This window comes from Lycorma delicatula, chromosome 6 (assembly GCF_047948215.1).
Source record: "Lycorma delicatula isolate Av1 chromosome 6, ASM4794821v1, whole genome shotgun sequence".
Lineage (NCBI taxonomy): Eukaryota > Metazoa > Arthropoda > Insecta > Hemiptera > Fulgoridae > Lycorma > Lycorma delicatula.
Window position 1 is genome coordinate 117,262,656 of NC_134460.1, and position 23,409 is coordinate 117,286,064.

At 30.0% G+C, this 23,409-nt stretch overlaps 1 protein-coding gene across 7 annotated transcripts in view; it reads right to left on the bottom strand.

Annotated features, from left to right (window-relative positions):
* LOC142326149 (ATP-binding cassette sub-family G member 4-like) overlaps positions 1-12,077 on the bottom strand; it is a 131,863-nt gene extending 119,786 nt beyond the window's left edge. For 3 of the 7 annotated variants that reach the window (XM_075368371.1, XM_075368363.1, XM_075368365.1), the window contains exons 1-2: positions 11,778-12,076; positions 4,988-5,106 (exon numbers count right to left, since the gene is read on the bottom strand). The gene's annotated coding sequence lies outside the window, so the exon portion shown is untranslated. Of the gene's footprint in view, positions 1-4,987; positions 5,107-11,777 lie in introns of all 7 variants that reach the window. The other 4 variants (XM_075368364.1, XM_075368369.1, XM_075368368.1 and 1 more) reach the window with 4 other exon arrangements.
* Positions 12,078-23,409: the final 11,332 nt, after the last annotated feature.

Here is a 23,409-nt window from a genome sequence, read left to right on the forward strand (position 1 = left end):
GCCAACCCGAAATGATAGGGTCAAGCGGTGGTTAGTCTTGCCTGTCAATTTAAATTAGTAACAATCATTGGTTGTTCCAGTTAAAATAAAACAGTTTAAAATTAACTTCATTTATAAGTTACGCCATTGTAATCTATTAATTATATAAACAGGAGTGTTTCTTCCACGTCAGGTCAACCAATTATTAATTATCCTTAAGAAACTATTTCAATCTTGTAACAAATTTTATACTATTGACAGTTACAAGTAATACATATACGATTAAAAGTAGTCAGACCTGTTATGCGATAAACACTGCTATATTCGTTTAATTTAATGCATTACAACGATATGCGTTGTTTATTACCTTTTTTTCTTTAATAGTTATATAACTGTAAAATTTTTTATTTTATCTGGAGCAAATATGTATTTTCATTTTGTTATTGATAGGTAATAGGGGATAATCAACCCCCTCAATCCTTTTAGTTCAAGTACCTAATTCAACTTAGCTAATAAGACGACCTACAGAAGATATTATACTTTCTAAACCGTTCATAAAATAAAAAAAATAAAATAAAAAATACAATTTCACCACAAAATAAAACAAATTAACTAATACAAATAAACAATTTCACCCACTTTAAGATGTATTCATTTATTATTTCACCTTCCAAGCTAAAAAATCGTGATGAAGACGATTGATTAAAAAAGAGGCAGATTTATTTTACACATTGCCGTATTATTTTTAAATTTTCTAGAATATTTAAGAAAATTTTCTAGAAAATATTTCAGAATTTTAAAAATATTTTCAAAACAATTGACACTGTTTTATTATTGGCTTCGTGTGAGCTGATGTCAGTATATAATAATGATAAAACTGAATTATGTACAAATGGGTGGATGGATGGATAAAATTAATCTTCACATTATTAGAGAATGGATCAAACGGCTGGATATTTATTTATCTAGATATAGATACAAGATGATGACCAAATATTGTTGCTATTACTGATCATCTATGGGATGATAAAAAAATTAACTTTGTAACGTTTGAAAGATACATTACAAAAAAGAGAAAAATTTTAAACATTAAAAACACGACTGCCAAAAAATAGGTTGCTCTTTAATGTAGGATAAATTATTAATACAGGATAATTAACATCATATATATAACAAAAACAGAAGCACAAAATATTCAGTTCACAAATAAATTACTTTATGATAAAAATCAGAAATATTAATTTATGATTTTATATATATGTATATATAGAGCCTATGATACTCCTGGTAACGTTAAGGATTCAAACGCGGCGTCATAAATCTAAATCGGTTCAACTGTTGAGCTACTACGGTGGAAAAACATACATACTTACACCCTAAATACATTACACTCTTTTTTGGGCAGTCGTGTAATAAAGTATGCAGGTAGATAAAAATTGATACCAAACAAGCATATAATTAAAAAGACCTGGAATTTTTTTTCTGATTCGATTTCTACATTTTCGTGAAATGTTTTCTTTATTACCAGCTTATAATCTTGGAACTCATAGAATAATTATGGGATAAAGAAAATCTTTATATACCGTTTTACTCTTATTTTAATATCACTATCTCAGAAAAAATCAACCTAACCTTTGCCTGACTCACAAGATTTACATATTTCTCAACCGTAATAACATCTGGTTAAGGTAGTGTAAAGCAGAAAACTAATGTGCCGTTTTCAACTGCAAAACTTTGTAGAAATATAGGTTCTTTTTACTTTTCTGACATCATAGGTCTGAGATATGCTGCAGGAAAGTATGAAGAAAAGTATGGTAATCAGTCAAAAAATGGGTTACGGGATTTTTTTGCATTTCTCGACGTTCCATGACCCAGGAACTTCAAAGAAAACAAAAATAGGTGGGGGGTAATATTCGTTAGGTACATATATACCTATGTACGTGTGTTGGCTTGTTTGAAGCTTAATAACTTTTGACTGGATAAACAGATTTTTATGACATTTGGCACAGAGATTCTTGTATATGGGGCAATTTTTTGGTAAACGTTTGGGGGGTCAATATTTGCAGAGATTGGGGAAGATAATTTCTTTGAGGTAAATTTTCTCAAAATGTTTCAAACATAACCCAGTATAGTATATTAAATTCAATACATGCGTACATACTTATTTTACCATCTAAAAAACTGTCCCCAAATTGTCCTCCTTTCCCAAAAATTGAAAGAAGCTATCTTTTATTTATGGCATATTTTTTAACCGATTTTTTTTATAATACTTTGGTATTATTTTTATAATACTTTTATAAGTATTTATAGGACTTTATAAGTATTTATAAGTACTTTTTATAAATATTTTTATAATACTTTTTTTTTAATACTTTGGGAGCAATATTGGAGGCAAGGGAATCGATAAAAGTTTAAAAATACCGATGTTTTGAGGTTTTTAAAGTTCTTTTAGTTTATTTACGCTTTTAATAATAATAATGATAATGATACATAATATATCTTTGTAATTTTTTATTGGTTGAACATTTATCAGTGGAACTTTTTTAATTTTTTTCTATTCAATATACCAAACGTAATTTTTTTATACATTTTTCATATATCATTGTTTTTCCAGTTTATAAGAACAGATAATCAATGCCAGGAAAGTATGACAACTTTGCTGTCAGCTTTTTACTTTTAACACTGATGCCACGAAAAAGACAAAGCTTTCAGATGGATGTTAATTAGTAAAACAGATTTACCAATTAACATCCATTTACGTCCATCCGTTAACGCTAAATAAACTAGTACCCGCCTAGAGAAAGTCTATGTAACTTTTCCCGGTGCTGTTATACAACTTCATCTTAATTTTATTTACATTTAAGAAATAAACTAAAATATTTGGTACAATTTCCCAACTTTTATTTGGAATATACTTATTTATGTACAATAAGATACATGTATAAATAATATCAATTATATCGAATAATTTTCTTATCGATAAACAACAATTAAAAATAAATTTAATTAAATTGTATTTGTGTAAAAAACTGAGTGAATAAGAATTTATTAGTGGTATAGTGTCTAAAACTATATCACAGAACCCGCATACTTTGAATAAAATTACTTAAAGAAGCTGATTCGTAGAATATTTTGTAATATTTTATGACACTCTGCACATTTCTCGTTTCTAAAACAGTCATGATCTCCGTTAAATCCTCTATCACCATGTTCATAAATTTGCATTATGTCGTTATGTATAGAACAAGCAATACTAACAAGAACAAACACACACACACACACACACAAACAAGCATGCACTAACAAGAAAAATATGATAATCATTGCAGATATTTGCGTATTTTTTAATTAACTTCTGGAGTAAATGATTGAAATATATGTGCAGACATAAGATATAAAAATATATAGTTAAATTTATGTTAAGCACTGCCCGCACTTTATTTCAATTTGCTTGTTACGCGGTGTTAATAATGTGAGAAATTTTTTACAATCTTCATGTCTATTTCGTTTATCTTTATGTCTAATCTTTTATTAATGCTACTTTTATTTTGGCTTACAGAATATTTACAAAATGTATTTATGTTATTTTTATTTTTTTGTTTCTATAAACAAATATTTTTTATTTCACTCTGTAAAACAATGTTATATATTTTTAATGTAAGATTTTAATTTACTCTACTACTTGAATGAGAGTAAAAATCATCAACCTCCTTTCATTTTTATACATATTAAAACCTGATGATTGAGACATTATTACAAATTTTAAGTATGGCATTATATTTTTATATTAGGTGAAGTTATCCCATAATCGTTCTATTTATTTTCCCCTAAGTTTGAACTACTTTTAAACATACGCATTGAACGCTTTCACATATCCGTACACTCAAATACATTTAAGTTGTAATCATAAATCAATAGCATTTTCTCTTTATAAAAACAAAGAGATGGATGAGATAAACGAATGAGAAGAAGATTGAGGTGGTTAAAGAAAAAATAAGTATGATTGTTACGCTTTATTGTCAGTATTATAATAATGATAAAAAAAATTAGTAATTTATTATTAACAGGATTTCATACTAGAAATCGTACAAGACTATTCCAGGAGGACAATTTGGTTGATATAGATTATATTTCAATACGATGAATAAACGTACGTATTTTCAATACGTTTTATCCACTAAATATTCGAAAATTCGTATTCCTGAGAGATCAAAACCAGGAAATGTGTTTTGACTTTGTACAGTTTTACCACTAGCTCAGGGAAGTTTTTTTATAAATGTCATTTAGTTTTTAAATGACATTTTAAAACAGCATCAGATTAAGAATTAGTAATTTGTTTACTTATTTATTTTTTGTTATAAAAGAGTGGGTGGGCATCAACAGCATGGAGCTATAAGACATTAGCCCGGTGGAAATTGGTAGCGTATGAAAACTTGCCATGTCTGATGCAGAACGGGATTCGAACCCTGGACCTCCGCAAAAAATGCTGAGACGTTAAAAAGTAAGTTTTAAAAAGTAGCATTTTTTAACTATTTCTGCCGGTTTAATTTAAATTTGTTTAATAATAAAATATTTCATTGTATTTGAATAACAACTGAGAAAATTTTCTACTTTTTTTATGATCATTGTAAATAAATGACAAGATGCTAATAAAGAGCAAGTTTATAGAAAAAACATATTTATTTTTTACCTGTTAATATTAAAGATTATAAATCTTAAATATGAGTTGTAATGTTCTAGAGCGAACACTTTTTTTTTAAATAATAACTTCCATGAATTTTTTATTTAAAAGTTTCTGAAAATAGCAAAACAGAATTTATAATGAGAACAATTTATGTAAAAAGAATATTTATGTAAAAAGTAAACTCTATTCAACAGTCTATATATTTATTTAACCATTACAAAATTAAAATTATGGTTGATGAATGATAAAAATATAAAATTTTATTAAAATGAAAATATAATGACAGTTAAGTAATTACAAATTTGACATTAAACTTATACTCACGGATAAACGAAACCCTGTAGCAACAGCGTTGTTCACAAAATTTATTTATTTTCTACCAAATTAACAACTGTTAAAGGTCAAATAATTATAATTCTGATACCTCAATCGTCATCAACGATCTAAAAATATAATCATACAAACACATTCTCATTAAAATCCAACAGAAAGAATTTCACCGAAAAATTTCAAATAAATAATCTACTATTAGTATATTTAATATCTGAAGGCGAGTCCGAAGAGCGCTATGGTACCCCCTCCACTGCTCTTAACATCACTCAGAGACTTCTTACACTAGCAGCTAAAGTAGTGTATTCCAAAAGTCAAATCAGTTTGCAACGATTTCCACCGTATCTAATTATGACTTCACTATTATAGTAACGAAATAGTAAGTACATATTTATACCAAATATTTTGTTCAAGATGTATATGGTAAATGTGTATGGATGTATAATCTATTTATTTATTTCTTGAAAGTATATGATTTTTTGAAGTATGTTAAACTAAGGTTTTGCTATAAATAAAAATAACAATGATACAGTACAAAAAAAAAAAAAAAAAAAAAATATAATTATAATTATAATTTCATAAACAAAAGTTTATGAAATGAGTTATTTATTTATTACATGCTGTAATATTATGTTTTTCTTTGACGTAGCGTAGTTATTTACGAAAATTATTTTTAAATAATAAGTACACATTACTTTTGTGGCAACCAGTAGCACGTGTTCCGCATGCCAGTTTTTAGGAGTGGAGTAGAGGAGACAAGTAGAGGCAGCTTGTAGGGAAAACCCGCCTTTAGATTTGACATATACTATATCACATTAATCTGTTAATGTATTAACTTTTATAAAAACATAGTTCACACTAATGTTTCACTAATAACTCTACTAAAACCAGTATTTATACTTATTTCCTAATTATAAAGAAAAATCAAGGATGACAATTAATTATTTTGATAGGGATGACAAAGTACTTTAAAAATTTTATATTTTGATTAATTAATTATTTTATCAAATACTAGGCACGCCCTCCGCAGCTAAGCCCTTCGGGCGGGTTGCCCCGTCGGGTGGCGTCTCAGATGGGATTATTAGGTGTCCAAAACTGATTACTTCTTGTGTAACAATATCTTTTTTGAATGATGAAAATTGATATAACGAAAGCTATATCAATTTTTCTGTTGAACTTAGAGATCAAGGGGAAAATTGGCCACTCACAAGCGGCGAGTCAATGTGGCGAGAGCCGCATTGTTGGACCGTATGAAAGTTCCTTGATGTGGTTGCTTCGTTTAACCGACATCAGTGTTTATCTAAAAGAAAAGACTCCTACCGCACTGCTGTGGGAAGCAAACCTAGATATATATGGTATATGGCTGACCACCAGCCAGTTAAGGCTCCAGGCGCTTTAATATGGTGGACAGGTACTTGCTGGCATTCAACGACCTAGGCGTGGCAGCGATTTGCTGTCTAGACGAAATAAATTTTAATTTATCGATGTTATATATATTTTTAATAGTTGATGGGATGCACCTATCCATTTTAGCAAATATATGACAAGTAAGGGGTTGGGACACGTAAGCCGGTGGTGTATGGCACCACGCTTAGTCCGCTCACGCTGTTAAGTAAGCTCTAGGAACTATTTAGGATACTGGTCGCTAAACTGGTCGAGGCTCTTTTACCGTTTATTGCACAGACTTTCGGTTTTATGCTTTAGGGCGACCGAATTTAGTGGTGGCGGGAGAAATGCTAGGCAAACTAAATAACCAAAATGAAATTAGAAATGTAACTCTAGAAACTGATACTAACGAACAAGGATTTTCCGCTAGTGATCGATACATTCCGATGCCTACTTTTTGGTTATAGTTCATTATTTTATGAAAAAAAATAATCACATAAATAAAAAAACCTGATGTGGACAACACATGACTTCCTTGTACGCTTATTAAATTACATTTACACATGTTTTTTTAAAATGAAAAGTACATAACATTTTATTTCATTAAAAACTTCTGATATTTTTTCTTTTTTTGAATTATTATTCATCTTAAATTTTTTTTCAAAGAAATATTAATAATTATTAATAAATCAATATATCTACATTACAACAAAAGTTGAAAAAAAGGAGATGAAGTCGGATTCGGATTTTATTTAGCTTTAACTCTGGAACCAATAAAAATAAGTACAACTTTATATCGTTGAAAACCTCTCAATGAGGGCTTATTACTGCAGTTAAGAAAAAGTCGAAAATTGGACACTTTTGGTCCAGTCGATTGCAATCAAAAAGGGAGATACATAACTAGATGTTATAACAGTCCTAATTCCAAAATTTCAACATCCTACAGCTAATCTTTTTTGAGTTATGCGAGATACATACGTACTTATGTTTCGGCTTGACGTCTGTACGTACGTACATACATATGTACGCCGAAACTAGTCAAAATGGATTCAGGGTTGATCAAAATGGATATTTCCGTTGAAATCTGGAAACCGAAATTTTTCGCGATCACATTACTTCATTTACTTCGTACAAGGAAGTAAAAATTTATTATTAATATATATATTTCGCATATAAATTGATATACATCACTATATAATATAACAAGTACACACCTGACTACCACGAGACATGTACTAACGAAACGGAATTTTCCGCTACTGATCGGTACATTCCGGTGCTAAGCTAAGGGGGACGGACACACACACACACACAAATGCCCTTTAGTAAGGTAGGATTATCAATTAATTTTTCCACTTTGATCAGTTTCTATCATGTATGTAAAAAAAAAATCAAAGCTAACTTTACGTATGAATTATAAAAATCTAGTAACATTTTTCTCAGAGAAAATTTAAAAAACTTAACAATCCCTTTTATTATATAAAACAAAATAGGGTTAAAATATTTATACATCACGTTTTATTTAGTTCATGTAAGTATTTTTAAACACTTATGAAAACACGTGATTGCTTTAAACTCGAATTTTTAACTACGCATTAGTGTATTTTACATAAATTCGTTCAAAATAAATGTCTTAACAAGACTTCTGGTAATTTTTTTTTTATTTTGATGTATTTTATATTTCCTTTTTTTACAAGTTACGTGAATTTTCATCATATTTTTGCTTCAACATATGTAGTATAGAACTATTTGTAAACGAAACAAAGATACAAATGAGCATAAGTTTAAAAAAATTTTAATTATAGCGATTAATGAATTTCTATTATGTTTTTTAAACCTCATTAGACCACTTTGAAATTATTTAAATAAAATTAGATCTAAATTATTTAATTTTTCCTTCTAAATGCTATTTATTTAAATGAATTAAAAAATTGAATCCAAAAAGATAAACTGTATTATTCGATTTTTCTGTTTTTTTTTTTTTAATAAACTTTTTCATTATTTTGATAACAGAAATATTTCTTTGAAGTATGGCGGGAACGTCCTAAAAAATAATCGTTTCTTAAACTACTTTTCCCCTTTCTTAATTGTTTAAAATTAACATGTTCTTAATATAATAAAGGATAAACGACGGTTTGTTTTATCGTCTAATATTGTGTATTATTATTGTCTCATATTGTCAATACTCAACAACAGGGTTAAACCGTTTTTCATCTACTTAAAACAGTTGGTTTTAAAATAACAAGTTTATTTTTCACATACTAGCTGCAATATATTATGTAATAAAAATGACTATAAATTTATAAAAATTCGATTTGAACATTTTGACGGAATACAAGTTTTGAAAATTTTCGAAAAATAAAATTGAACATTGTTTGTACGAGTATATTACGTTCCACATTAATTAATAAACTGCTGGCCTCATTTAAATGATTTTCTCACTACTTATTTTATAAGTAATTAATTATAAATATTTAATTTATAAGTAAACCCAAAAAATTCCGATTTTTTGCGTTTAAATTTATCTAAATCACATTACTATTGAGCAGTGCGATATCAGATTTTACATAATTTTCAAGTAATAATATTTTGAGACATTAAATGAAACAGGTTCTGTTAAAAAGTTAGCATATTGATTCCCGCATAGAGAATTTTGATAGAAGCTTTGTGTTTTTGTTATTTTCTAGCTGAGAATTATTGCAACTTAGAAGAAAAAGGGAACTTACGTTTATATACCGGATTGGATCTCGACTACTAGCCTTCCCAAGAGCCATATAGATAGTTTCAAGCCTGATTAGATTAATTATATTTTAATGCCAACGATTTCTTTATACCTGCATTTCCAGATTAACAAAATTAAACTATATTTCTGGAAACTTGCGACATATCATGCGAATTAATCGATTAAACTTGTACTACACAATAAAAAAAACCACTGAACTGGCTTTATCAAAATCTATTATTCTCTATCAAAAGGATTATCTCTTAAACACACTTTTAAGTTCTATTCTAAAATAGTTGATTAAAAAATTCCTAAAAAAGGATTTTGTTTTTGGGAAAATGTTTCGAACAAAATAGTTAAGTTATAACTTAAAGTAAACGTAAATTTTGATGATAGTTCGTTCACATAAATTTTGCGATATATTGAAAAACAGCTGTATTTTTACTTCCTTGTACGAATTAAAGAAAGTATTTTGATTGCAAAAAATTACGGTTTTCAGATTTCAACGGAAATATCCATTTTGACAATCCCTAAATACATTTTGACTAGTTTCGGCGTGACGGCTGTACGTATATACGTACGTATGTATCTCGCACAACTCAAAAACGATTAGCCATAGGATATTGACATTTTGGATTTAGGATTGTTGTACCACCTAGTTGTGCACCTCCCCTTTTGATTGCAATTGACTTAACCAAGTGTCCAAAAAAACCAAAAATCAAAAAAAGCCCTCATTGAGAGTTTTTAAACGATGTATCATAAGTGGTACTTATTTTCATTAGTTTCAGAGTTATAGCTAAATAAAAGTTCAGTTAATGAGATATTTGGATCTTACAAGAGGAAGGCACATCGGCTCTTAATCCGACTTCATCTCCTTTTTTTTAACTTTTTTTTTAATTTAAATATATTAATTTTTTTTATAATTATTAATCTCTGATTGTAAACAAATGTTTACAATAAATATTAATTCAATGATAACAATAAAATAAAAAAGTATCAGACGTTATTAATAAAATAAAATTCTATGTACTTTTCATTTAAAAAAAATGTGTAAATGTAATTAATTTAACAGGCGTACAAAGAAGTCTATGAAGTGTCTATATCAGATTTTTCCATAAATGATACATTAATTTTGTAAAATGTATTGCGTTGTTTAAGAACAACTGTTAAGTTTTTGTGTTCTCTGTTTATTTAAATTGTTATAAAAATCGTATCAATCGTACGTAAACAAAATTCTAGTTACCCATTCATAAAAATTATCTACTATAGTGCATTATTACGTAAAAGTTGATAATGTAGCTGTAAACTTTTCGAACAAGTATCAAACACCGTCGGTTATAAAATAAATATATATATATATATATCTTCAAAATTTCAATTTAAAAAGTTACAATCAGTAGATATAAGATAAAACAAAATGATGTCAACATTTTATATATATATATGTGACCTTCAAGTGTTGTATATAGTATTTGAAGGAGTGTCTTTAACTTTATATAGTGTATATTTTACTAGTCGTACACCTACGATGTATGGGTCTTCCTTAAAGTGAGAACGAATGTTTGATAATGTTTTATGGAATTTAAACGATTTCCAATCTTAAAAAAAAAAATAAAAACTAAAAAAAATTATAAGCGCAAGAAAACAGGAAAAACGCGTTATAAAAAAAAATTAACGGTAACTACACTCCCGGTCCAGTTTCCCTACTCACAATTTTCCTACTTCCTTTTCCACGATAAGAAATTAATTTCTTAGCGTTTAAAAATGACAAGCCTGACCGGTATTCGAACCCAAGAATTAATAATAAAAAAAATATGGATTACGAGAATATTGATTTTAGAAAATGTTTAAATTTTATGAAAAAGGTATCAACATTTTTTTTTATTCCTCTTAGACACTGAATTTATTTGGGCTTGATGGAAAATTTTTTATAAACATGTATTCAGTAATTGCAAATACTGATAATCATTAAGGGTTTAGATTTGCCTATTATAAACAATCTATTTCTCTTGTACATTGGTTAAGTATTTCAAATAGTTTTTTTTTTTATTTACTTTTGGATCTGTAACATAACACACACACACACACACACACATACATGTATTCTGATGAAGGAAGAGATAAACAAAAAAATTTATTCTGGGTATGAGTTTTTTGCGCTAAGTTTTTTCAGAACCTGAATTATTATAATTCTTTATTTATTAGATGTTATTCATGTTTGTAAAAATAAATTACCCGTATGTTTTATAAGGAGAAATTAGTACTACTTATTCTTTCAAGAGAATGAATATTTCCCCGAAAAGTCTTCAAGATGCTTTATGAAACTTAATATAACGAAACATGCCATGAATAATAAATTTTGGACAATAATGTAAAGCAAATTTAAATACAACGTATTGGATCGATTATAAATTTATTAATTACCGTCAAAAGTCTCGCATTTTTAATCATTTAATGGTAAATTAAAAACTGGTTATGTCTGTTGTAAATAATAAATGAATAAATATTTAAAATGTATATTTAATACTTACGAAAATATTAAACTAATATACTACACTAAAGTAAATACTTAATTTTACTTTTTTATATTAAAAAAAAATCGAATATTAACAACAGTTAATATGATTAATTAATAGTTAAATACTATAAATAGAAATAGTAAAAGGATTAGCTTACTTAAAATTAAAACGCAGATCTAAATTTTACGAAAAATGAAAACGTATAAAATGTATTTTTCTTAATATTTTTGTAATTTAATCAAAAAATAGTTAACATCTTAAGTCAACGTATAATCAAGTCTAATGTTCATTAATATCACAGTAAAAATAATTACATATAAAAAAAATAAAGAAAAAATATTTTATGAATATTACGTTTAGTGTTCTTTCATTTTCTTGGTGTTTAATTCGGAACCCGGCTAAGAGCCAACTTCACAACTTGCGCGCGGGGTCGCTGGCCACGGACTGATGAACTATCATTCAAAACAGCGCTCCTACAGACTAATAATGTAACTACATGCTTACTGTCATTAGTTTCAGCGTTATCTTATTCTAAACACATACATAGCATCTTTTTTTTTTACCTCCGGATCTAGCGTTAGGCATTCTTCAGAGGATGAAATGAATGATTCGTAGCGTGTGTGGAAATGCCATGTCTGACCGGGATTCGAATCCGGGACCTCCGGATGAAAGGTCGAGACGCTACCACTCGCGCCAAGTATACGTAATGTAACGTATTAACTGTAACTTTAAATTGTCGGTTTTCATGTACGAGAATTTTTAGCTTACTTTTTAATATTATTAGCGACTAATTTATATTACTTTTTTAAAAAAATAAAGTTATAATGGCATAACTCACAATAAGAGTTACAACTTATAAATAAATATATATATTTTTTTTGTAAGTCATTTGACTATTCGTACACTTCTCCATTCCTTTTTATTCTATGTCAATCGGAGCCTCAAAAACCTCCTTCAATTTGCATCACTTGAATAGAATTCTATCCAGAAAGCTTTGAACCCAAATTTTTTTTAATTTTGTATTAGTGTATTCTACACAAAATGGCATTTCACATTATGTCAAAAATATCCAATCACAGCCATTTGGCTGTGATTGGATATTTTTGGATTTTTTTTTTTTTTATAATTGTCACCAAAAGTCCTAAATAAATTTTAATTACATAGATTTTAAAACAGTTTTGAAAGTTAAATTTGAATATTTCAATCTAGGGTTTATTTGGGTTGGTTGCATTATTCATAAATTCCACTCAATTATTTGTTTTGTATAATTCAATCTTTTAGATAAAGCAAGTCTTCTTCACCCATTTTAAAAGTAAATTTATTGACTAGTGATACTTAAATAGTCGGGCACAAATTTTTTCCTTCTAAAAACATTTATAAATTTTGTAGGTCTATATAATGTTTAATTCAAAAAGTACAGTTACTTTAAGAAGTACTTTGGCCAAAAAAGTAGTCTTTAATCTTTCAGACATCTGAACTTAGTAAATGTTTAAAAGATCAGTCTTGAAAAAACCGACAATTTTTTTTTAGTCTTAGGAGCTAGTAAAAAAAAGAACTTGTCTTAAAAATAAAAATTTAGCAGGTAGATTCTAGTAGATTTTTTAAAAGAATCGTTGTTATTTTCTGATAAAGAGATTGCTTCTTTCAAATCTGTACTATTTATTTGCTTCCGGTCTTACAAAAATGATTGTATTTCAGCCTCAAAATAATTATATTACAAATGACTGCTTTAATGAAAAAATAAATAAAAAATAAAAATACATATTATTATATCATAATAAATATAATGTCCTGGTTAATAATTAAAAATATAATAAATCTTAAGGTGGCGGCTCCTATTAAAAAAGTAAAGTTTTATTCATCTAAAAATTTATTTGATAAAAACATTATTTAAACAAGGAAGTTTTGGAAAGATTCAATTAGTTGAATAAAAAATTTTTAATGTGTTTCTAGAATTCTGAATTTCTTTACCAAATTTTTTAATTATAATTAAATAGCTACAAATAACAATCTGGGGAAATGCAACCACTCGCTTTCTTTGTACGTGTTCTCACATAGTTGAAGTTCATCTTCGAATTCTGCTTGTAATCTAAGCCAAATTGAACGCACTCTACCCGCTAAAAGTTTCATTTTAATTAATTATGAATTTTTATTTAACGAATTCACAATTACGATTAGAATTATAATAATGATAATTAATAATTTTTCAGATTACCGTCAAAATGTAATAACTTTGTGCAAGATTTCTAAATTTAATTTTTATTTTTAATCTTATTAACCCTTAAAGGTCATCTCGGAGCAAATTTGAACCATCAAAGAATTAAAAAACTTGAGTTATTTTATTACAGATAAATAAAGTATGTACAAATACTAAACAACCTCATTAAACAAAAAAATTATATTTTAAAATACAGCAAATGTCTACAAATACTTATTCGAAAACATTGTTATAAAAACTGCGCCATGCTTTCATTTAACTAAATATCTTCATTACTTTTAATTTTAAAATTTAATAATTATTACATTTATTTATTGGTTATTTATTAGATATTTATATAATTTATTTTTTAATTTTCAGTGCATTTTTATATTTGTTAATATATTATATTTTTTTATTTAAAATTCTCAATTTGATTTAATTCTTATTTTTTACTTTTTAGAGGGTTTTTCTAATTTGTTTCATTTTTTTATTAATGAATATTAATATTAGTTAAATAAAAGCTTTTTTAAAAAATAATTTTTTATATGTAATCAAATATATTTTTGTAATTTTTTTTTGTGGTATTTTTTTATTTTTTTACTTTTTAGTCTTAATGAACAATAAACTTTTTACATCAAAAAAAGTATTCTGAATAATATTTATATCTGAATATTATTGTTTGTTCAAGTTTGTTTGTTTATTAAGACTAAAAAGTAAACATATTTATTTTTACACATCGAAGTTACATACGTGTACCAAATTTCAATAATTTTCATACGATAGTTCATGAGAAATGAAAATTTTCAACTAAATGCATGAATTTAGCATAGGGGAAGCGAGTTGGGTGGATGGGGATGGGTCATATCCAAATTCTAACACCGTAGTATTGTATTGTCATCGAAGTTACATACGTGTACCAAATTTCATTGATTTTCATACGATAGATCAAAAGATATAGCAGTTGCAAGATTTGATTATAAAAGCAAGTTAAATAAAAGCTTATAAAAACTAGAACATCTTTTCAAAATTTCAAATGCAATTGAGTCAGACAAAATAATTGACAAACCCAGTCAAATTACATTAAAACCTATACAAATTGAGCCCTTTCACGGTGATGCGAGAGCATGGCATATATTTTTTTATATTTTTAATAGTTTAGTCCATAACCACAAGGAATTTTCCGATGTTGAAAGATTTTATTACCTTAAAAATTTCTCAAAAGGTAATGCTTTGGATGTAATAAAGGATATATCAGTAACATCTGAAAATTATGAAACTGCCATAAACTTACTTAAAGCTCGTTATGACAACAAACGACTAATTGCAGCTAAACACGCTATGGAAATTATAAATTTGAAAACATTAAAAAGGAAAAATTCTGAAAATTTATCTAAATTCATTGATCAAATTAATTCAAATATTAATGCACTGAAGAATCTAAATATTGATTATTTAGAATTTATTATAATACAATTAATTACTCAAAATTTCAATTTTAATACTTTAAGAGACTGGGAAAACCTGTTGGAAAATAATGAATTTCCAAGGTTAGAACAACTCTTAGAATGTAAGCGTAAACTACTTGAATCCACTGACCTAATGTAGGTTTTAGCAGAAAAAAATATGATTATTCAAAACCTAGTTCTAGTAAAAATGTATTTTGTGTAAATAATTCTAATAATTCTTTGTGCGCATTATGTAAAACTAGCAACCATCAATTGTATTGATGTAATACAACTTTTTAAGTTATGTTAATGAAAGGAAAAATGTTATATTTCAGAAAAAATTATGTCTTAATTGTTTAAGTAAACAGCACATTGTAAAACGGTGTCAAAGCAATCGTAAATGTAAAATATTCTCACAGAAGCATCATACGCTAATTCATTTAGATAAAACGCTGCAAGAGCGAGCAATTAAATCTTCTAAGCTGAATCAAGCTCCTTCGGCTAATAGTTCATATTGTACTTTAAAATCAGAACCTAACAAGTCTGTTTTACTTACAACAGCTGTAGTTAACGTTAAAGATAAAAAGGGTAATTCCATCCAAGCCAGGGTCTTACTTGATTTCGCTTCGATGATTTCATTTTGTACTGAAAGGTTTGCTGCTAAACTTGAGCTTCAAACCAAACCTGTTTTAATGCCGATCACAGGTATTTAGTAATGTTTTCACTAAATCTAAGTTAAGTGTTGATTAAATATTAATTCTAGATATGAAGATTTTAATTTTAATTTGAAATGTCATGTACTGCCATACAGGTCTGTTACCTAATTATTTTGTAAATGTAATTGACTGGGAAATTCCTTCTCAACTTTTTCTTGCCAATCCTCATTTTAATATTCCTGGGCAAATCGACATTCTCCTAGGAGCTCAATATTATCTTTCTCTACTTAAGCCTGTTCAATTAACTCATAATTTCAATCATACCATACTACAAGAAACTCGTCTTGGTTTCATAGTTTCTGGTCGAATCCCTACTAAATCTAATAAACGGAAAAATAATTCAGATTTAATATCACTTTTTGTTAGCAATGAACAGCTTTTCTCTCAATTAGAATCATTTTGGAGATCTGAAGAGATCGAAAACCATTTACCGACCAAGGAGGAATCTTTCTGTGAAAAACATTTCGTTTAAAATACCTTTCGTGATGACAAAGGCAGATTTGTTGTATCTCTTCCTCGTAAGGAAAACAGCGTTTTATGAGATTCTTATAAAAATGCAAGGCATCGTTTCAATTTGTTACATCGTAGATTTCAGAAAAACACTAAACTTAAGGAAGATTACTTCCATTTCATGAAAGAATATCAAGAATTAGATCATATACCACCTGTAGATTCATCTCAGTGTAAGGCCCCATCTGAAACCTTTTATTTGCCCCACCATGCAGTATTTCGTGAATCTTCCACCATTGCCAAAATAAGAGTAGTATTTGACGGTAGTGCAAAAACATCAAACGGCCGATCATTCAATTCAATTCTTGCTACAGGTCCAGTAGTACAACAAGATTTATTTTAGATTATAATTCATTTTAGAACTCACAGCTACGTGCTATCAGGCGATATTCCAAAGATGTATTGACAAATTCGCATCAATCCTTGAGATTTTCCATTGCATAGAATCCTCTGGTACAATAATAATAACTCATTAGTCATTCCATACAACTTACAAACAGTTACTTATGGCTTAGCACCTTCAAGTTTTCTAGCCACAAGATGTTTGATTGAAATTTCCAATCAAAATGAAGCCTCTTTTCCTCAAGATTGCCAAGTAATTAAGCAAGATTTTTATGTCGATGATCTGCTCACTGGTTGTGACAACATCGATCAGTTGAAATAATTATACAATGATGTTTCTTTATTGCTTAGCAAATATGGACTTTCACTACATAAATGCCATTCCAACGTTCCAGATATGTTTGACAATTCCAATTCTTTTATTAAATTAGATAAGGATGAAAATATCAAGACACTTGGATTATTTTGTAATCCTCACGGCAATGATTTCATTTATCAATTCAAACCAAAAGATAATAATATTTCCTACACTAAATGTTCTGTTTTATCAATTGTTTCTTCATTGTTCTAAACTTTGGGTCTACTTGCTCCCACAATCATTCCCATCCAAGAGTTATGGTGTGCTAGCCTTCAATGGGATGAAGTTCTTCCCGCTCCGTTAGCAGAAAAATGGAATTTTCTGTATTGTCACCTCAACTCTTCAAGTAATTTTAAGATTCCTAGATTAGTTAAAATTAGTTTTAGTAAGAGTTATCAACTACATGGATTTTATGATGCAAGTAGTAGCGCATATGGTGCATGTCTTTTCATCAGATCTGTTGATAGCAATGAACACATTGAAACCCACTTATTGTGTTCAAAATTTAAAGTTGCTCCAGTCGAGCAAATCTCTATTCCAACATATGCTAACCCTAATGCCAACATATGTTGGCACCCTAAATATAAGAAAACGAAAAATTCCAGCTGAATTTCTCGCTGACAAAAAACAAAAAATTGGGGAAACTTTATAACCGCTTTACTAAACAAATGTCCTTGATTTCTTATGTACCAAAGCGTAACAGATCAATAATACTTGCTAGTTCTCTGCTTCATAATAAAGGTGATGACCATAAAAATAATAAGCCTGAGATTATACCCTACTACAAAGCCACAAAAAATGGGGTTGATGGTTTAGACAAGATGTGTAGTAATTGCTCTTGTATCCGACCTACAAAGGTGGCCGATGGTTTTGTTCTACAGATTAATTGATATTTGTGCAGTGAATTCCTATATCGCTTACCAATTGCAAGACATAGTCTTATAAAAAATAATGATGCTTCGACTGTCTAGAAGTAGTAGCAATGAAGTTAGTTTCCGCCCATGCAACGCGAAGATTTTATAATAAAAGAATTTCTCGAGATATATGAACTTCATTGAAAAGAATTTTTAAATTGCAAGAAGAACCTGAGGTTCTTCCAACAACTTCTAGAAGGCTGTAAGACCAAAAGACATGCAGTATCTGCCCTGCAAAAAAGAAGAAACAGACATCGTATTTGTGCTATGAATGTAAAAACCCTGCATATTTAGACTGTCTGAAAAAGATTTACACGAACTGCTATGAAGACTAAACTACAACTTTTTTTTTTATTTCTGATTATTATTGTTATCATATTATATTCACCCGTATTTTTATATAATATTAATAAAATATAATTGTATGATTTCAAATCTTCATAAAATGAAAAAAGCAAAAGAAAAACCAACAACTCGAAATTATGATTTCCAAATTCTTCATTTTTTAATATTGGTTTTCCTTCTTTGGGATTCCAAGACCAAATTCCTCGGATTCACAACCATGTCAGTCTTTATGTCAGCAGTGCCTTCAAAATTACATACAATCATGTAACAATGGAAAGGCTGTAAATCAGAATGAATTCAGTCGCCAATTATCTAGTTATCACAGTTTCTACGAGAAACCCCTTCATGTCCTTCTCAGAATATATATAAAGGTACTAACCCTTAAAATAGAAACCTATTCAGGTAGGATTGCATCTAAAGTGTTAATTATTTTAAACTATGAAGTATTCTTTCTGATATTAATTATATTGCACTTTAATAAATGCTGTAAAAATTGTATTCTAGGCTTTATCTTAGTTGTATTGTAAATTCCTTTACTTAGGGCTGTAAATCAGTTATGATTTACCACTCAATTTGTATATAATCATTTACTTCCTTGTTGAAATTTGGCTTTGGATCTCACTTTATTGTACATTTATATAAATTCATAAAACCTCTGTTACTGCTTGTCTTTGTTGATGGTGAACATTCAACTACCCTTTGTTTCAACCAGTACGTATGTGGTCGAATTCCAGTTTACTTGATTAACTTATGTGAAAGTAGCTCCAAACATTTTTTATAATCTAATATAATGTAGTTTAGTCAAATCCTTCCCTCTCTCAAGTTCTTTTTTGTCATTATTGTATAAAAGTGTTTTATTGTATTAAAAAGTGGTTTAGAGTATGAAAGGTCTTTTATAAAGCTTTATTCACTTAACAATAACTGAAATTAAAAATTTACTTAAAAATGACATAAAAAGTAACAAAAAATGAAGGGGTATCAAAATGACGTCACCTCACAGTATGTGTCTGTGAAATGTCACCTCACAACTGAAGGTTAACATTCACCCTTCCTGTATCACCGGAGAAAATAAAAATTATCTTTCAATTTGAGTATTACCTTTCATCCCCAACCCATGACGATGTTTCAAACGTCAAGAGTATGGCCACACTACAACTTGCTTGAAAACTGAAAGATGTGCTAAAGAAGGTCACAATGACACTAACTGTGAAGAGGATGAAAAATGTGCAAATCGCAGTTGATCACATTCAGTTTGCTCCTGAGATTGCCCATGTAATGAGATTGTTACTGATGTCCAAGTAATGAGATTTTTACTGATCAAATGTTCCAGTTTAGCAGGGTCATTTTCTGCACAGCCTTGACAAGGCTCTTTTTCCAACACTTTGGGAAATATCCTTCAAATAAAAGCTTATTAAAAACACATGTGAATGTTCACACATACACATGCACGCACACAACTATTAAACAAATAAGGAGCTCCATCATTATTCCATCCAAACCAGGGGCCTTACCCCTCGCAAAACTGCAAATTATTGAACACTCTTCGGCCTCAGCAATCTCCAAAGATAGTGAATCCCCACGAAACACGAAAACCTCCCACCGCAACTGCAAACGGAATGCGGATTCTCCAATCTCTGAATCATCTGGCAACAAGTCATCAAGCAGTCTACGTAAGATTTCAGTCGTATCTGAAACCACAACATGCTGGGTCGAGAGAACAGAAGAACGTCCTTTTTCCATTTCTATCCCAAAACTCTGCACACTACAGAGTTCCCTTGAATCTTTGTTCCCTTGCTCCTTTACAAAAGAACCCCAAGAGTCCCTCTTAGCCGTTCTAACCAAGTGAAAGTAGCAACACCTACGCTCCCTATAACTACTCACCAGTACCGCCCACCGTTCAGGATCACCCTCTCTCTGAGCGGCACTCAGAGAGAGGATGTCTCTGTTGGCAAATGACAGACAGCCTGCATCAGTACTGTAAGTTCTCTGTTCCACCATGGTGTTAACCTCTCACATCCAGAACAGCAGGAAATTAAACACTCAACAGCCTCAATAAAGGCTGCAGACAACCTTTCCTGGCGGAAAGGTTGGAGGACCTGGCGGTCCTCCAACTCTAGAATATCCAGATTCCTCTCCAAGATGTGGAGCCTGGCTGAAAGCACATCCACAAACTTTTTTCAGTCTGCATGCCTGTGCAGAAAATGACCCTGCTGAACTGAAACATTATATCGGTAACAATCACTCAAGCCACCAAGGAACTCAAAAACAATCAATCAATGATCACTTGAGCAATCGTCAACCACCTCCCAGCCACAAACATTGGCAGGAAGAAACCTACCAATGGTGATGTCGATGTTAGTTCCGCCAAACAACTGATGACTATCATCCATACAAGCATACTAGACAGCCCTCCAGGAACATAAAAAACATCCAAATCATACTGGGCAATGAACTGTTGAATCAACCTAGCACCATCATCAAGGAGACCACTATGCCACAAAAAGTGCTTAACATTCACATTCACACCAACAATGATCATACTTAAACCAGAGAATCTCAGGATTTTGCCCCAGACCAAGATGACAATCAGCAGGATCTCTATACTGTAAATATGAACTTGCAACATACAGATGCAAGTCCCAAACATCCGCCCGAACAACCACATGACTGTCTGAGAGCTATCACAAGAAGACACTATCAAGCTCCTGTCTGTACAGAACGGCGGACATGCTATCAGAACTGACATAAAATCTTTTCCAACCAACAAAATCTAGCACTTCAAATGACACAACATAAGGATGCTGTATGAAAATAACATCAAGCCTTCTTCATAAAGCAACTTGAACAATATAGGCACCCTGCGCATTATGCTGACCAAATCTAACAGTCCAATGAATTACTATAAATCTCGACATTTCCTGATAACAACCACAATCCTTACTATCAACAGAGTGCCTATGATCTTTCCTCAGCTCTTACAGTTAACACAAGATGGACCCTCCGACTTCTTCAGACAGTTCTCACACTTATGCATCTCACCACCACAATGAGTACAAACAGCCAGCTGATCACAGAACTTGGCCCTATGATCAAACTGACAACATGTGAGACACCGTTGGAAACCCACATACTCCTTCATGAAAAGTCCAGGAATAACCTACCTTCCGTCACAAAACTCTTCAAAAGATCAGGGCTCACCTCGAACAGACCGTAGTAGCACTCTGCCTCCCACCTACTCAATTTAAACAAGAACTGACATTCCGACTTAAAATTTGCCTCGTCCAGCCATGCATTCTGCTCTTGCATGACTTCCTCTTCAGTCAATTATTGGTCAATGTCATAAACTATGACCTTTGGGCGCCTCTTCCTTTTTGGATCATCTCTTATGTCAGACTACCCAACTGTGAGAGTGTCAGAGATCACCTGTATGGTGTCTTTTGTCATCTGCAATGATTATCAGCCCTTTCTTAGTTTCACTAATATTCTGAATTTTCAGACTCGACCACTTGTTTCAAAGGACGACCTGAAACTCGTCCTACCAGGAATTCCCATGTGGTTAGGGACCAGTAGAAATCACTTGTGTGTTATGATCGGTTCAACTCACCGATTACATTATGAATTTCAGTGACCACAGGATGCCTAAAGCTTGGAGTACACTACATGAGTTGTTACAAATAAGAATGTGACTGTATTTTGGGTTAATGATATTCAAAGCCTTATTGATGGCATGCAGTTCAGCAATGATGACATTAGTGATACTTGCCATGTGGAACTTATAAGTTCTGTCAACGATAAAAACGCATTCAATGGTATAATTCTATTTCGACCCATCTCTGTATACTACTGTATCTGGATTTGTCTTGGAGAGAAACTGGTAAAACATTTGCTGAAAGATGGTAAGAGTTGATGTTTTTTTACTACATATGGTAAGGTAAAAATTAAAATTTATGGGGTCAAGTCTCCATGGAGTATATGAGCAGGAATAGGTTGGGAAAATAAAAGATGTTTAAAAATTTAAAAGATAGAGTAAATGCTGGGTATGAACAACCATTGGTGCCGTACAACATGGATGATCTTCATATTGTTGTAAATAAGAGTTTGTGATGATTGCTTTAAAAACTGGGAAATTTAGTAGTCCTTTAAGACAGGCAGAGTAGTAAGATGCTATCAGCTAGTCCCATCTACTCCAAAGTGATACTCACTGCAATCAGCAAGTATGCTTGTGATAGGGCTTGATCTATAGACACCTGTAGCAACACAAAGGAAAGCGTGATGTACAGCATCTAGTACATTAAGCAAGGTATGACATGCTGAAGATTAGAAGATGTAACCACAATCCAAATGGGTCCAAACTAAAGAATAATAAAAACGCAACATACATGTTCGATCAGCTCCCCAACTGATGTTGTTAAGAACTCACAGCATATCTGTAATTTTGAAACATTTTGTTTTAAATCTTTTTATGTGTTTGACCCACCTAAGATGGCTATCAAAAGCAAACCTAAAAAATTAAAAACAGGAGAGATAGCAATTGGCTCTTCATTGAGAAAGACTTGTGGAATAAAAAGGATCTGGTACGTGAGAAAAGACTACACATTTTGTTTTCTCACTGAAGAAGGTGAAGCCAGTAGGTAATCTTGGACCAAGCTTCAAGGCAAGATATAATATTCTGTAGTATCTCTCAGCTGTGGCTATTGAACAGGATGTGATATACAAATAAATATAATCAAATAAGTAAAATCAGTCCAAAATAGTTAAATTATTTAAGTAGTATTTGTACCTTTAAATAAAGAAAATTCAAATTAATTTTATCAATAATACTTAAAAATTCATAAAAATTTTAACACTCCCTTTCTAAAAGAAAATTTTTATTTTTAAATGAATAATAGGAAGATCTTTTAAGTGGATAGCTAATTTATTGGTTATGACAATGGAAGCTTTATAAGACCCTTTTTAGAG